Here is a 12,760-nt window from a genome sequence, read left to right on the forward strand (position 1 = left end):
CGACGTTTGTGCGATGTTGCCATACCTTCCTACTACCAATGCCTTCTTTATGGCGTCGCTAAAAGGTTCTTCTTACGACGTCCCTTTCCCGACGCCTTTTTTGGCGGTGACAGACCTTCAATTTTTTGTAGTGGTCGAGAATGGTGCTAACCATTCCTGGTGCCATAAGAGAAATGTCGGAAATGGATGGAACTATTTTTGACATTATATTTCACTTTATGGCATCAAAAAATGAGGGATCTCCCAAGGTTTTCGAAGTGCATCAGGAGACCCCTTATTTATTTGAGTTCTGTGTTCACAGAACACAAAACTCAAAATGAAAGGAAAAACAGATGAGGCCGAGAGAGAGAGAGAGTGATCGTCATGTTGTTGTCGTTGTGTCGCTGATGTTCGCCATCGCAGTTAGGTTGCTCCGTCGCTCACTGTCCTCTCCTCGTCGTCCTATTTGGTCGTCGCCACTCGGCACCTAGGTTATGTTTTAAAAACGAAAGTTAAATAAATGTTTTGAATGAATGTATATTCAAATTGTTTGCATGGATAGAGTTAAAATTGTTAAAATATATGCTTAAACATATTGAAATTGTTTATTAAAATTGTTTAAAGTTTATGAATGAAATTGTAGGTATAAAACGTATATTGAAATTTGTTATAGATTTAAGGTTGAAATTGTTGAAATTTAAATACGTATTGAAATGGTTTAAAGTTTAGGAATGAAATTGTATGTATAAAACGTATATTGAAATTTGTTATAGGTTTAGGGTTAGAATCGTTGAAATTTATATTTAAATGTATTGAAATTGTTTGAAGTTCAATAACGAAATTGTATGCATGAAATGTATATTGAAATTATTATAGGTTTATGTTTTCAATTGTTGAAATTTATGTTGGGGTTGAGATTGTTAGAGTTTTAGGGTTGAATTGTTGAATTGTTTAAATTGTTGTGGCTATCCTACAATTATGGTAGACTCTAGTTTTTAATATTTTACTATGCTTTGTTTGTTGGAATTAAGTATTAGTTAGATTGTAAGATTGAAAGTATGCATTTTGATTCATTCGTAGTAACTATCTTGCAGTTATGGTAGCTTTTAATAGTTTATGATTGATTCATATGAGCAAGAGATGCCTTCAGAGAAGTTAGCAAACTAAGAGCTAATAACCTAGAAAATGCTAACTGCTTAATTGAAGAACGACGAACAATGTCAAAGTTGCATGCTCGAAAAATGAAAAAATGCCCAAAAAGTGAAAGAAAATGCACGAAAGATGGAAGAGATGAGGAAGATGATTAAGGAAATAAGTCAGGCACATAGAGGACCATGAACACTTGGGGTACGTATTTTTCAACTTTTAATTTGTTTAATTTATCATCGGTGATATATATCTAAATTTACTTTTATGTAATTGTAAGTTTGGAATTCATTGAATTTGGCATCCGCGGCAAAAATTAGGAGGTAATGTAGTTTTTTTTTTTCCCTTTTATGTAATTTGTTTTGAAGAATTTAAAGTATTTGTAAGTTTTTATACATTCGGATTTACTATTTAATTTTATAAATTACAATTTTTATTTTGATGATTTGTTGTTAATTTTGTGTCTAATGTATTTCATAACTTGTATTGAATTTATATCGAATTAATGGAACCTAAAAGAGTACCTCATGATAAAAAAAATAATTTAAATAAAATATAAAAAAAATTAATATAATAATATCTCCCGATGCAGACAGGACGTCGAAAGTAAACACTTTTCCGACACTCTTTCCATGACGTCAGAGAATATATTTTCGAAGCTGCGTCAGAAGAAACTACTCTCAACGCCTTGATGGGACATCGGGAGTAAACAACTATTGACGTCCAACATCCTGTTTGCGCATCAAGAATAGATCATTCTCGACACTGTCCCATTTGCACGTTAGAAATTACTCTCCCAATGCACTACTCCCAACGATCTTCCTAATGAAGCTTTTGACATCCGAAGATGTTTTCCTGATGCCTTAGAGCGTTGGGAATTTTCCTATTCCTTGTAGTGCATGCATACAAAAGAATGTTTGGCTTCAAACATATTTTTTTGTCGTGAAACACAATGAAGAACAAGCAATGCAACATGTGTGGCAATCCTAGCACACTTGAAAGCTTTTTGAGCTTAAATAACATTGCGAAGCAAGAAAAATATCCGCAAAATAAATCAATAGGGCTTTGGAAAAGGAAGACATCCAAGCGAAACAAATTTGTAGATTAATAAAGTAAACATGGAAAGGTAATATTCCACAAAAGCAGCGACCTTAGAGACCATTGTTGCGACAAGAATATTCTAAATCGTATTTAGGGATAACCACAGAAACAACTCAGCAAGCAAAATGTTGGAAAACTTAAATATATTTATCTAATTACAAAGGTACCAACAAAGAGTTTGAGTCCCTTTTATTTTTTCTAGTGTGGGATTCTCAACATACCCTTTAAGATGGTGCCTCTTTTTTTGTTCACCCACTACTAGAAAAAAGGCCTTTCTTGACGGTTGTAAATTTTATTTCTTGACGTTTTTTGAAAAAAAAACCGTCAAGAAAAGGATGATTGGAAGAAGAAACTGTCAATAATTTTTATGGAAAATCAATTTTTAGCTTTCTTGACGTTTTTTAAACGTCAAGGAATATTTTTTTTCTTGACGTTTCAAAAACGTCAAGAATTATCTATTAAATTCTTGACGATTTATAAAACGTCAAGAATATTTATAATTTCAAGATTCTTGACGTTTTGTAAACGTCAAGTAAAATGTATTTTTTCTTGACGTTTTAGAAACGTCAAGTTATATCAATGAAATTCTTGACGGTTTAAAACGTCAAGAATTTTTATTAAAAGCGGAGGGAGTTATTTTCAATATTTCTTGACGTTTTAGAAACGTCAAGATTAACTTTTTAATTAAAATATTAAATTTTTTAAAAAAAACTACAAATCTTTAAAATCCAAATCACGCGCTCAATATTTTCGTGGCCTCGCTCGTCTCCCCCATTGTCGAACGTCCCTCCGTCTTGCCGAATGTCGCTCTGTCTTCAGCCATCGTCTTCCATTCGCTGATTTTGGTCGTCGTCGTCATCTTCCATCTTCGGTCGTCATCGTCTTCCATCAAAAAATCCCTAGACCTCTCTTTCATCTGGTCGTCTCGCGTTCGGCCATCTTCTATCGTCTTCGCGTCCGGCCATCTTCGATCGTCTTCGCATTCGGTCGTCTCGCAGAAAGCAACCCATCGTCGATCTCTTTCATCTTTGTCTTATCGTTCGGCCATCGTCGATCTTCCTCCGGTTAGCTCATTTTCATATTTCACTTTTGCTATTTTTTTTATCTAATTCGTAAATGCTCTGAAAAATATATTGGGCTTGCATTTTTCAATGTATTTGTGTTTTCCAGTGGTCATTGCTCTATTTTTCAATGGGTTGTGGATTTTGGTAATTAAGGGGATTTTGTTGTCCCTTGCACTGGTGATTTAGAAGTGTACCTACTTTGGGTTTCTTTTACTTTCCTTTAGGAACTTTGTTACGTTTTTTGTTGCTGTTCTAAAGACTTCCTTATGAGTCATTTTAGGATTTTGAGTTTGGAGCCTTCTTATTTCATCTCTGTCCCAAACACAAACATATTAGATTGAATAGTTGTTTTAGGAGAAACACTCTAACAGTGGTTCTTGAAGCACTTTTCAGATTTGTTCATTTTATAATATTGTAACTGTAATTGTTTGTCAATGTTCTTACGTTTGTTTACAAAAGGAGTTGTTGCAAGAATCGAGTCTTCTTTAACTTCATACTTAGAAAATTTCAAGTTTGATCTTTAGAAACTGTCAAAAAACTTCCCTGAATTCATTCTTTATAAGTTTATTTGGGCTGAACGAACAAAGGGGAATAAAAGAGATTTTTTATCAATAAAAGCATATAAAATTATGGGTTACTTAATGCCACTTTTGAATGACGAAGAAATTATGTAGCACAACTACAACTACAGATATGATTATACCGTTTCTGATTGTAAATTAGGATTCTCAAGTTTATGCATCTGAATCTTGTCATTTTGTTTAGATAGTATACAGTGTTTGTCATGATCATGGAGATGCCTTTATTTGCACTAACATGGATTTTCACCAACACATAGATTGTATTATACTTATATAAGGGCAGGAGAGCCAACTGACCTTAATTCCATTTTGCATTTAAAACTTTCTCTTTCACTCTTGTTATTCTTATATTGTAGATTAGTTTCCCCTCAATTTGATGTTTACACCATGATTCAAAGATATACCTATTTAGTTTATTATTATGATCTAAACATTTATGAAAACCATTCTATAGGTTAATTTTGAAGTGTGGTAAGTGTGTAATCCAATTAGATGTTTAATTTAGATTTACATAATTTGTTTCAATATTCATATGTGTTACCAATGTATATTAGCTAGGATGAAACAAAAATTTGATGGTGATGATCGTTATTATTATTATTTATGGAGAAGGAGCATTGTTGAAGGGAAAAGAATAAAAGACGATGGGTTAATTTAGGGAAAGAATATATACTAGTGCTTAACCGTTGTGTTTGGTAATTTGGTAATATATACTAGTGCTTTTCTGGGATTCTCTCTAATAATCAATCACCTTTTGTGCTTTCTATTGATGTTCTTTTCAGACATTTTTTGTTAAATGAATAAATTTTTGTTACCACAATTATGTATATAGATTATTTACATAGGAAAAACAAATTACAAAGTAATAGTTAGAGAACAGAATTTATAAATTGTCATGATAGTTTAGGGACTTAGGAATAGAGCAAAGTATGAGGTGGCCCCTAAAGACACTGTAATCTTATTTATAAATAGTTTTAAGTTCTTTATTTGGTTAGTTGGTGGAAATTTAGTCTTATTAAGCGAATGTTCAATCTCCATATTTGTTCTCTTTTAATTATCTCAACAAGACTTTTTGAACTAATTTAATTTACTTTATTTGTCAATAGATTTACAAGTATGGATAAATCATGGATGCACAAAAGTAGATTATCCAAAGAATATGAGTTGGGTGTGGAAAATTTCATCAAATTTGGATTTTCGAGTACAAGTACCTCCTACATTCGTTGTCCTTGTTTAAAATGTGGGAATTGTGAAAAGCATAGTAGAAAGGGTGTCAGACATCATTTATGTAACGACCCAACTCCTTATACTGAGCCGAAGTCATTACTAAATGTAAAACACATGATTTAAGCCATAAAGTTTAGTAAAAACGAATAAAACTTCAGAAATTTATTTATGAAAATCAAATCAGGGTAATATGCAAAATGTAATTAAATATTAAAATCCTACTCGGGCCCTATCTACTTTTAAAGAAATGAAATAGTAAATAGTGAAGAAAACAAAACTCAAGTACTAAATGTCTAAAACGAGGTATAAGCGGTCTCATGGTTCTAATCACAAAACTAGTAGTAGAAATCTCTTACCTGAAGATTTGCTCGACGAGTCCTAACAGTGACAACACGCTTTCCCAAGCGGCGCAAGTCCCACGGTCGAGGTTGCAATGCTTGAGCCCCTACTGAAGAGTTCCAACACTCCCAGGTCACTCGGTCCAAGACGTTCCTTAAGCGATAATTTAATTTAGTCCAAATAAAATTATTTAGATTAAAGTTTCAAATCTTGGCTGGGTGTGAGAAACACTTTTGACTTACCAAAGTAGGTGAAAAGGAACCGGAGCAGACTAGCGGCTCAAGGGCAGGCGGATCGGCTCGGCTAGAGAAGCAGAAACTGGCTCGGCTTGAAGACTGGGATCGGCTCGGACACGGTGCAGACAGGCACGGCGCGGAGGGAAGCGGCTCGGCTACGACGTGGACGCGGCTCGGCTTGGGCGCAGGTGTCGTGCGCGTGCAGACGCAGGACGCTCGGATCGCGGGGCCGAGGCTCGGTCGGGTCGGGTTTACGCGTAAATGGGGCGCAGGGTGATCCGGCTAACACCGCGGCTTTGACGGCTGGCTTTAGCGGTGCTCGACGACGGCTTGCAGACGGGTTTCGGCTGGCGAGATGCGGCGGCTTCCGATCCACGAAGGCAACGGCTTGCGGACGAGGGAGTTCGACTGGCGAGACGAGGCGGCTTTCGATCCGCGAAGGCGACGGCTTGCTGGACTGCGCGGCTTCGAAGCTCTCGACTCGACGCAACGGTGCGGGACGGACGAGGGAGTTCAGCTTGGGGGTTGCGGCTGGGCTCCCGCACAAGTTGGCTGGAATCCGGCGGCGGCGCGGCGGAGCTAGGGTCGGCGGTGGCTAGGGTTTCCAAACAATTTCTTTTATTTTTTTTCTTCCAAAATTTCTCTAGGTTTCTCTCTCTTTTTTTCTTTTCCAAAGAATTTTACTTTTGGTACACGGGTCCCAAGGTTCATTTAAACCCCTAATAACTCCACCTTCTCTCTCCTCCTCCAAATCTCATTAAATCCCCCCTTTTTCTCTCTTTTTAAAAAAAGAATCTTTCTTTCTTTTCCCTAATTAAATCCTCACCTCTCTCTCCTTAACCATCCAATTTTAATCTTTAACAACAAAACTTCACCAATTTATTTCCAAATAAAACAATTAAAATCCAACCAAAATAAAAAAACTTCAAACCTTAATTAATCACAAATCAAAATGATAGAGTTCCTCAAATAAATTCGAAATTTCCATAACCACACTTAAATAGTGATAAAAGGAAATTAAATTTGTCGGGGCGTTACAATTTATATGTTAATGGTATTAATGAAAGTTATAAAATTTGGTTTTGGCATAGTGAAGAACTTCCTAACTCATCTTTCTATGGAGAATCTTCAAAGTTTGACACACATACATGTGAAGAGAATGATGTTGGAAGTGTAAAAGAAATGATTGAAGTTGCTCACGAGGAGTATTCAAAAGACCCAAATGGATTTGAGAAGTTGCTTATTGATGCTGAAAAACCATTGTACGAAGGATGTAAAAAGTACACCAAGTTGTCTACTCTAGTTAAATTGTATAATTTAAAAGTTAGATATGGATGGAGTGATACCAGTTTTTCAGAATTATTTAAAACTTTGAAGGAAATTCTGCCAACTACCAATGAACTCCCAAATTCGTTGTACGAAGCAAAGAAAACATTAGGTGCATTAGGAATTGAATATGAAAAGATTCATGCATGTCCTAATAATTGTTGTCTCTATAGGAAAGAATTTGCTAATGCCACCGAATGTCCTGAATGTGGTCAATCGAGGTGGAAAAACGTTAAGGATAGAAATGAGGAGAGAAAGAAAATTCTCTCAAAAGTGATATGGTACTTCCCACCCATTCCACGATTCAAAAGGCTATTTAGAAGTATTGAATGTGCTGAAAACCTGACTTGGCATGCTAGTGAAAGAATTGAGGATGGTAAGTTACGACATCCAGCGGACTCTCCAGCATGGAAGTTAGTAGACTTTAAATGGCCAGACTTTGGTTCTGAACCTAGAAATCTTCGCTTAGCATTTTCAGCCGATGGAGTAAATCCTCATGGTGACATGAGTTCTAAATACAGTTGTTGGCCGATAGTGATGGTTATTTATAATCTTCCACCATGGTTGTGTATGAAAAGAAAGTACATGATGCTATCAATGCTAATTTCAGGGCCAAAACAACCGGGGGATGATATATGCACATACTTAGCACCACTAATTGAAGACTTAAAACTTTTATGGAAAAATGGTGTTGAATGTTATGATGCTTATCGAGAAGAAGTATTCAACTTAAGGTCGGTTTTGTTGTGTACAATCAATGATTTTCCTGCATATGGTAACCTCAGTGGATGTTGTATTAAAGGGTATAAGGCATGCCCAATTTGTGAAGATAATACAAATTCTATAAGGTTACGACATGGGAAGAAAATAGCATACCTAGGACATCAAAGATTTCTAGCACGCGATCATCCGTACCAACGACAAAAAAAAGTCATTCAACGGTAAAAAAGAACTTGGTACAATTCCAGAACCACTTTCTGGGGAGGATGTGTACTTGAAATTAAAAGATCTTGAATTTCCTAAATGAAAGAAGATCCATAAGAACCTATCGATGAACATAAGTGAAAAGATTTGTTGGAATAGGTTATCTTCCTTTTTTGAGTTGCCATATTGGAAAGATTTGCATGTTAGACATTGTTTAGATGTGATGCACATCGAAAAAAATGTTTGCATGAATATCTTAGGTACGCTTCTTGATATTCCTGGTAAAAGTAAGGATGGGTTGAATGCTAGACGTGATTTAGTTGATCTAAAACTTCGACCGAAGCTTGACCCTATTAGTAGTGAGAAGAAAATATTCACTCCTCCTGCGTGTTATACTCTTACAAAGGAAGAAAAACGATGTGTTTTGAAGACTTTGTTAAGAATAAAGGTTCCCGAAGGTTACTCTTCCAATATTAGAAACCTTGTGTCAATGACAGATTTAAAACTTAATAGTTTAAAATCTCATGATTGTCATGTGCTCATACAACAATTGTTTCCCATTACGATAAGATCGGTGCTACCGAAACATGTTCGTTATGCTATAACTAGATTGTGCATCTTTTTCAATTCTGTAAGCAACAAGGTGTTAGATGCGCAACAATTAGACAAGTTGGAAGAAGATATTGTGGTAACATTGTGTTTATTTGAAAAGTATTTTCCCCATTCATTCTTCACAATCATGATTCATCTCACAGTACACACAGTTAGGGAAGTCAAACTTTGTGGCCCTATATATCTTCGATGGATGTATCCCTTTGAAAGATTCATGAAAGTGATCAAAAACTCTGTGAGGAATAGATATCGTCCAGAAGGTTGTATTGCCGAAAGTTATTTAATAGAAGAAGCTATTGAATTTTGTTCTGATTTCTTATCTAGAGTGGATCCCGTTGGGCTTGGGACTCGCAAGTCACAAGACCATTTAGACACTTCAAATATTGGTAGGTCGTTGTCCATGGAAGTTCCATTCAAACCTGAACAAGAACTTCTACGTCAAGCTCATCGATATGTGTTGGAAAATACAATTCATGTTCAACCATATATGGAGTAAGTTTATCTATTGATTTCTTCATTGTTTCATTCACTTTTATATAATTAAATCTAACTATATTACAATGTTTGAATGATGACTACAAAGAAAACATATGAAGACTTTGCAACTACAATATCCGAACAAGTCTAAAAATCAGAAATGGCTTCAAGAGGAACATAATCGAACTTTTATACATTGGTTACGAGAAGAGGTACAGTGTTGAACCTTGTAATTTAGTTATACATGTTATGTGTTGAACTTGAAATAAGAATTCCTATGCTAGGTATCAACTGAGCTTGAAGTTGGAAATAGTGGAGTTTCAGCTAACTTAAGTTGGATTGATCATGGCTCTCATCCTTTTGTTATTACATATAGTGGTTATGCAATAAACGGATGTCGCTATCACACAAAATCTTCTGAGAAGGATCGAAGTGTACAAAACAGTGGAGTTAGTTTAGTTGCAAAAACAATGCAAGTGTCTAGTTCTAAAGATAAAAATCCCGTCATTGGAGATATGTCATTCTATGGAGTGATACAAGAGATATGGGAACTCAATTATAATACGTTTAATGCTCCGGTGTTTAAATACGATTGGGTTCAGAATAGTGGTGGTGTTCGGATCGATGAACTTGGTTATACTTTAGTTGATTTAAATAGAGTAGGGCACAAGTTAGACTCATTTATACTAGCAAGCCAAGCAAAGCAAGTGTTTTATGTTGAGGATCCAAGTGATGTTAGATGGTTAGTTGTACTCACTCCACCACAAAGAGACTTTGAAGATAGATATAATGACGACGAACTTGGTGATACAATACTCCGGTGTGAAAGAATACCAATGATATGCCAGATGTCTATTTAAACAATGATTTGGATGAACATGTCTCAACGTACGTAAGGTCAGATTGTGAAGGCACATGGATACCTACATAATATTATAATGGTGTGTTCACAATTTTAAACAAGTAGACCATAAGTTTATTATGTTCATTTATCTTATTTCATTATTTATTGTTTAAAATTTGTATATCATGCTAATTTTTTCTTCATTTTGCTTGACAACTTCGCATAATATAATATGGACGATCTTAATGAAAAAGTTGGTGTCGGTGAGTTGAATGCAACAGTTGAAGAAACCTCAAAAGAGTTGAAGCGACGATGAGGACCTACTATTATGTTTGATGTAACTCGCATTAGAAGTTTGAGAGACAAGAACGTGGTGAGGTACAATGAAGACGGAGCACCTATTGGTGAGAATGGAGCGAAGTTAAAGTCTTTCATAGTGTCTGCAACCATTATCATGTCCCTATCACATATACGTCTTGGAAAAGTGTGCCTGCAGAACTGAAAGATAAGATATTTACTACAGTTGAGGTATATATAACTTTAATGTTCTTATTATATTTGATAACGTTCTTGTTGTATGGACACTTGATTAAGTACTTTTAATTATTTAGGCTGCATTCATCATTGATCCAAGATCTAGGAAAAACGTTCTCCAAACTGCAGGTATTTCGTTTCGTCAGTTTAAGAACTGGCTAACAACGAAATACATCATGCCGCATAAAGATGAACCACAATTGTTTCAAGTTCCACCTGAAAAGTATTCCTTCATTGAGCAAAATCACTGGGAATAGTTTGTAAGGTCAAGGTTATCTGAGACCTTTCAGGTATGAATAACTTTTATACATGAAAATCATTCGGAATAATATTTGCTACTTTTTCATTAACAAATACATTTGGATATAGGAAAAAAGACAATTACAACAAGATAGACGATCGAAGAACAAATACAATCATAGAATCTCAAGGAAAGGGTATGCCAATCTTAAGGAGGAAATGGTAAGATGTTTAGATGTTTAAGGAGGAAACTCCCATTTTTGTAGTTTGTTCTTTCTTTGTTGTCGAAGAAACCTTATAGAATTTGGGATGTCTGGTTTGATATCTGGTGTAATGCTCCTCTTTGCTTGTGTGGTGTAAGTTTGTTTGTTTGTTTGTTTCTTATAAAGGGTTTCATAAAAAGTTGTAAGTTTGTTTTTTGTAAAGCTTTCTCATTGGGGGGGGGGGGGGGGGGGTCGGTTGTTTCTTGTAAAGGATTTGCATAAAAATTTGTAACATGGATTATTGTATGACTTTGTCATTTGGGGAGGGGGGAGGGGGGTTGCATAAAAAGTTGTAAGTAGGATTCTTCTAAAGCTTTGTCATTTTGAGGGGGGTTGTATGTTTCTTGTAAGGGGTTGCATAAAACGTTGTAACATGGATTATTGTATGACTTTGTCATTTGGGGGGTGGCGGGGGGGGGGGGGGGGGGGGGGGGGGGGGGGGGGAGGGATTGCATAAAAAGTTGTAAGTAGGATTCTTCTAAAGCTTTTTCATTTGGAGGGGGGGTTGTTTGTTTCTTGTAAAGGGTTGCATAAAAAGTTGTAAGTTTGTTGTTTGTTTCTTGTAAAGAGTTGCATAAAAAGTTGTAAGTTTGTTGTTTGTTTCTTGTAAATTTTCTTTATACCTAAAATGGAATACAAGCTAATATGTTTACCACTTGAACTCCATGTTCTCGAATGAAGAAGGAGGGTTCAAATGAAGTTTATATTGATCGAGCTAAAATGTGGAAGAAAGCTTGAGTTAACAAACAAGGACGGTACGACAACGACGACATTCAGCAAGTCGTCCATAAAATAGTAAGTCATTACATGTAAATCACACATTTCAATTATCCATTACATAAGCAATCATTTCTATAACTTACATTAATTTTGCTATCTTTTTAGGATGAGATATCAATGAATACAGATTCATCGTCTGTGAATAGACACTATTCGAATGATGTGTTAACCCAAGCATTGGGTACAAAAGAGCACAATGGTCGTGTGTGTGGGGTTGGTGGATACGTTACTCCAACAACGTACTTTCATTCAGTAAAGAAAACATCAAAAGATGAGGTGAACATTCTAGTTGAGAATGAAGAACTCCGTAGGCGAGTTAGTGAATTAGAGGCACAAGTTCGCTCAAACTTATCTACACCATTGTCTGCACACGGGAGTTGTTCAAGGCCAAATAATGTTAGAGGGGATTGAAGAGAAGGGTAAGAGAATAGAAGTGGAATCGTTGGACAAACCAAAAGAGAAGGAAAAGAAAGGGAAGGAGGTGATGAAGGTGAATGAACCAGAGTTGGACGTCTTGAAGGTATGTAATCCACTATTAAACTCGAATGTCTAATATTGTACGTCTTACTGAATTTGGATGTTCTTGAATTAGGAGAGGGATTTAATAAAAATGCCTACAGAAAAAGAAGTTGCATGTGAATCGACATCAACTTTGCCATTAGCGTTGAAGTCGATTCTCAGATATGCTGAAAAGGTAATGGAGAAAGATTCCAGCATCACTTTTTCACTACCTGCTGACCTTTTTGGCATTAGTCAAAAGACTTCTGTGCTTCGAGAGGATATCATTGATCTTTGTAACATGAACGAAGTCAAAACGTTTACATTGGTGGTCTATATGATGTAAGTCAATTTCATTCCTTTGCATCTAAATTTGTATCTCCTTTACGAGATTATATATTTTGTAGGTACTTGTATTCATCTGTTATTGGTTCGAAAGAAAATGTGCAGTATGCCTTCGTAGAACCGTCCCTAATCTCTTCTGGAAACACACAAGAATCTCGAATTCGAAACTTGTGTAGTAGATTGATGGTGTCAAAACCAAACCAAGTAGTTCTTGCTCCTTTTAATCCCGGGTAAGTTTAGTTAG

General features: G+C 35.7%; 1 long non-coding RNA gene across 1 annotated transcript; it reads left to right on the plus strand.

Moving 5' to 3' along the window:
* Nucleotides 1-210: 210 nt before the first annotated feature.
* LOC127149779 (uncharacterized) lies at nucleotides 211-2,351 on the plus strand. Its single transcript, XR_007821458.1, has 3 exons — nucleotides 211-470; nucleotides 1,074-1,326; nucleotides 1,718-2,351. It is a non-coding gene; the product is annotated as an uncharacterized LOC127149779 (long non-coding RNA).
* Nucleotides 2,352-12,760: the final 10,409 nt, after the last annotated feature.

This window comes from Cucumis melo, chromosome 6, assembly GCF_025177605.1.
Source record: "Cucumis melo cultivar AY chromosome 6, USDA_Cmelo_AY_1.0, whole genome shotgun sequence".
NCBI lineage: Eukaryota > Viridiplantae > Streptophyta > Magnoliopsida > Cucurbitales > Cucurbitaceae > Cucumis > Cucumis melo.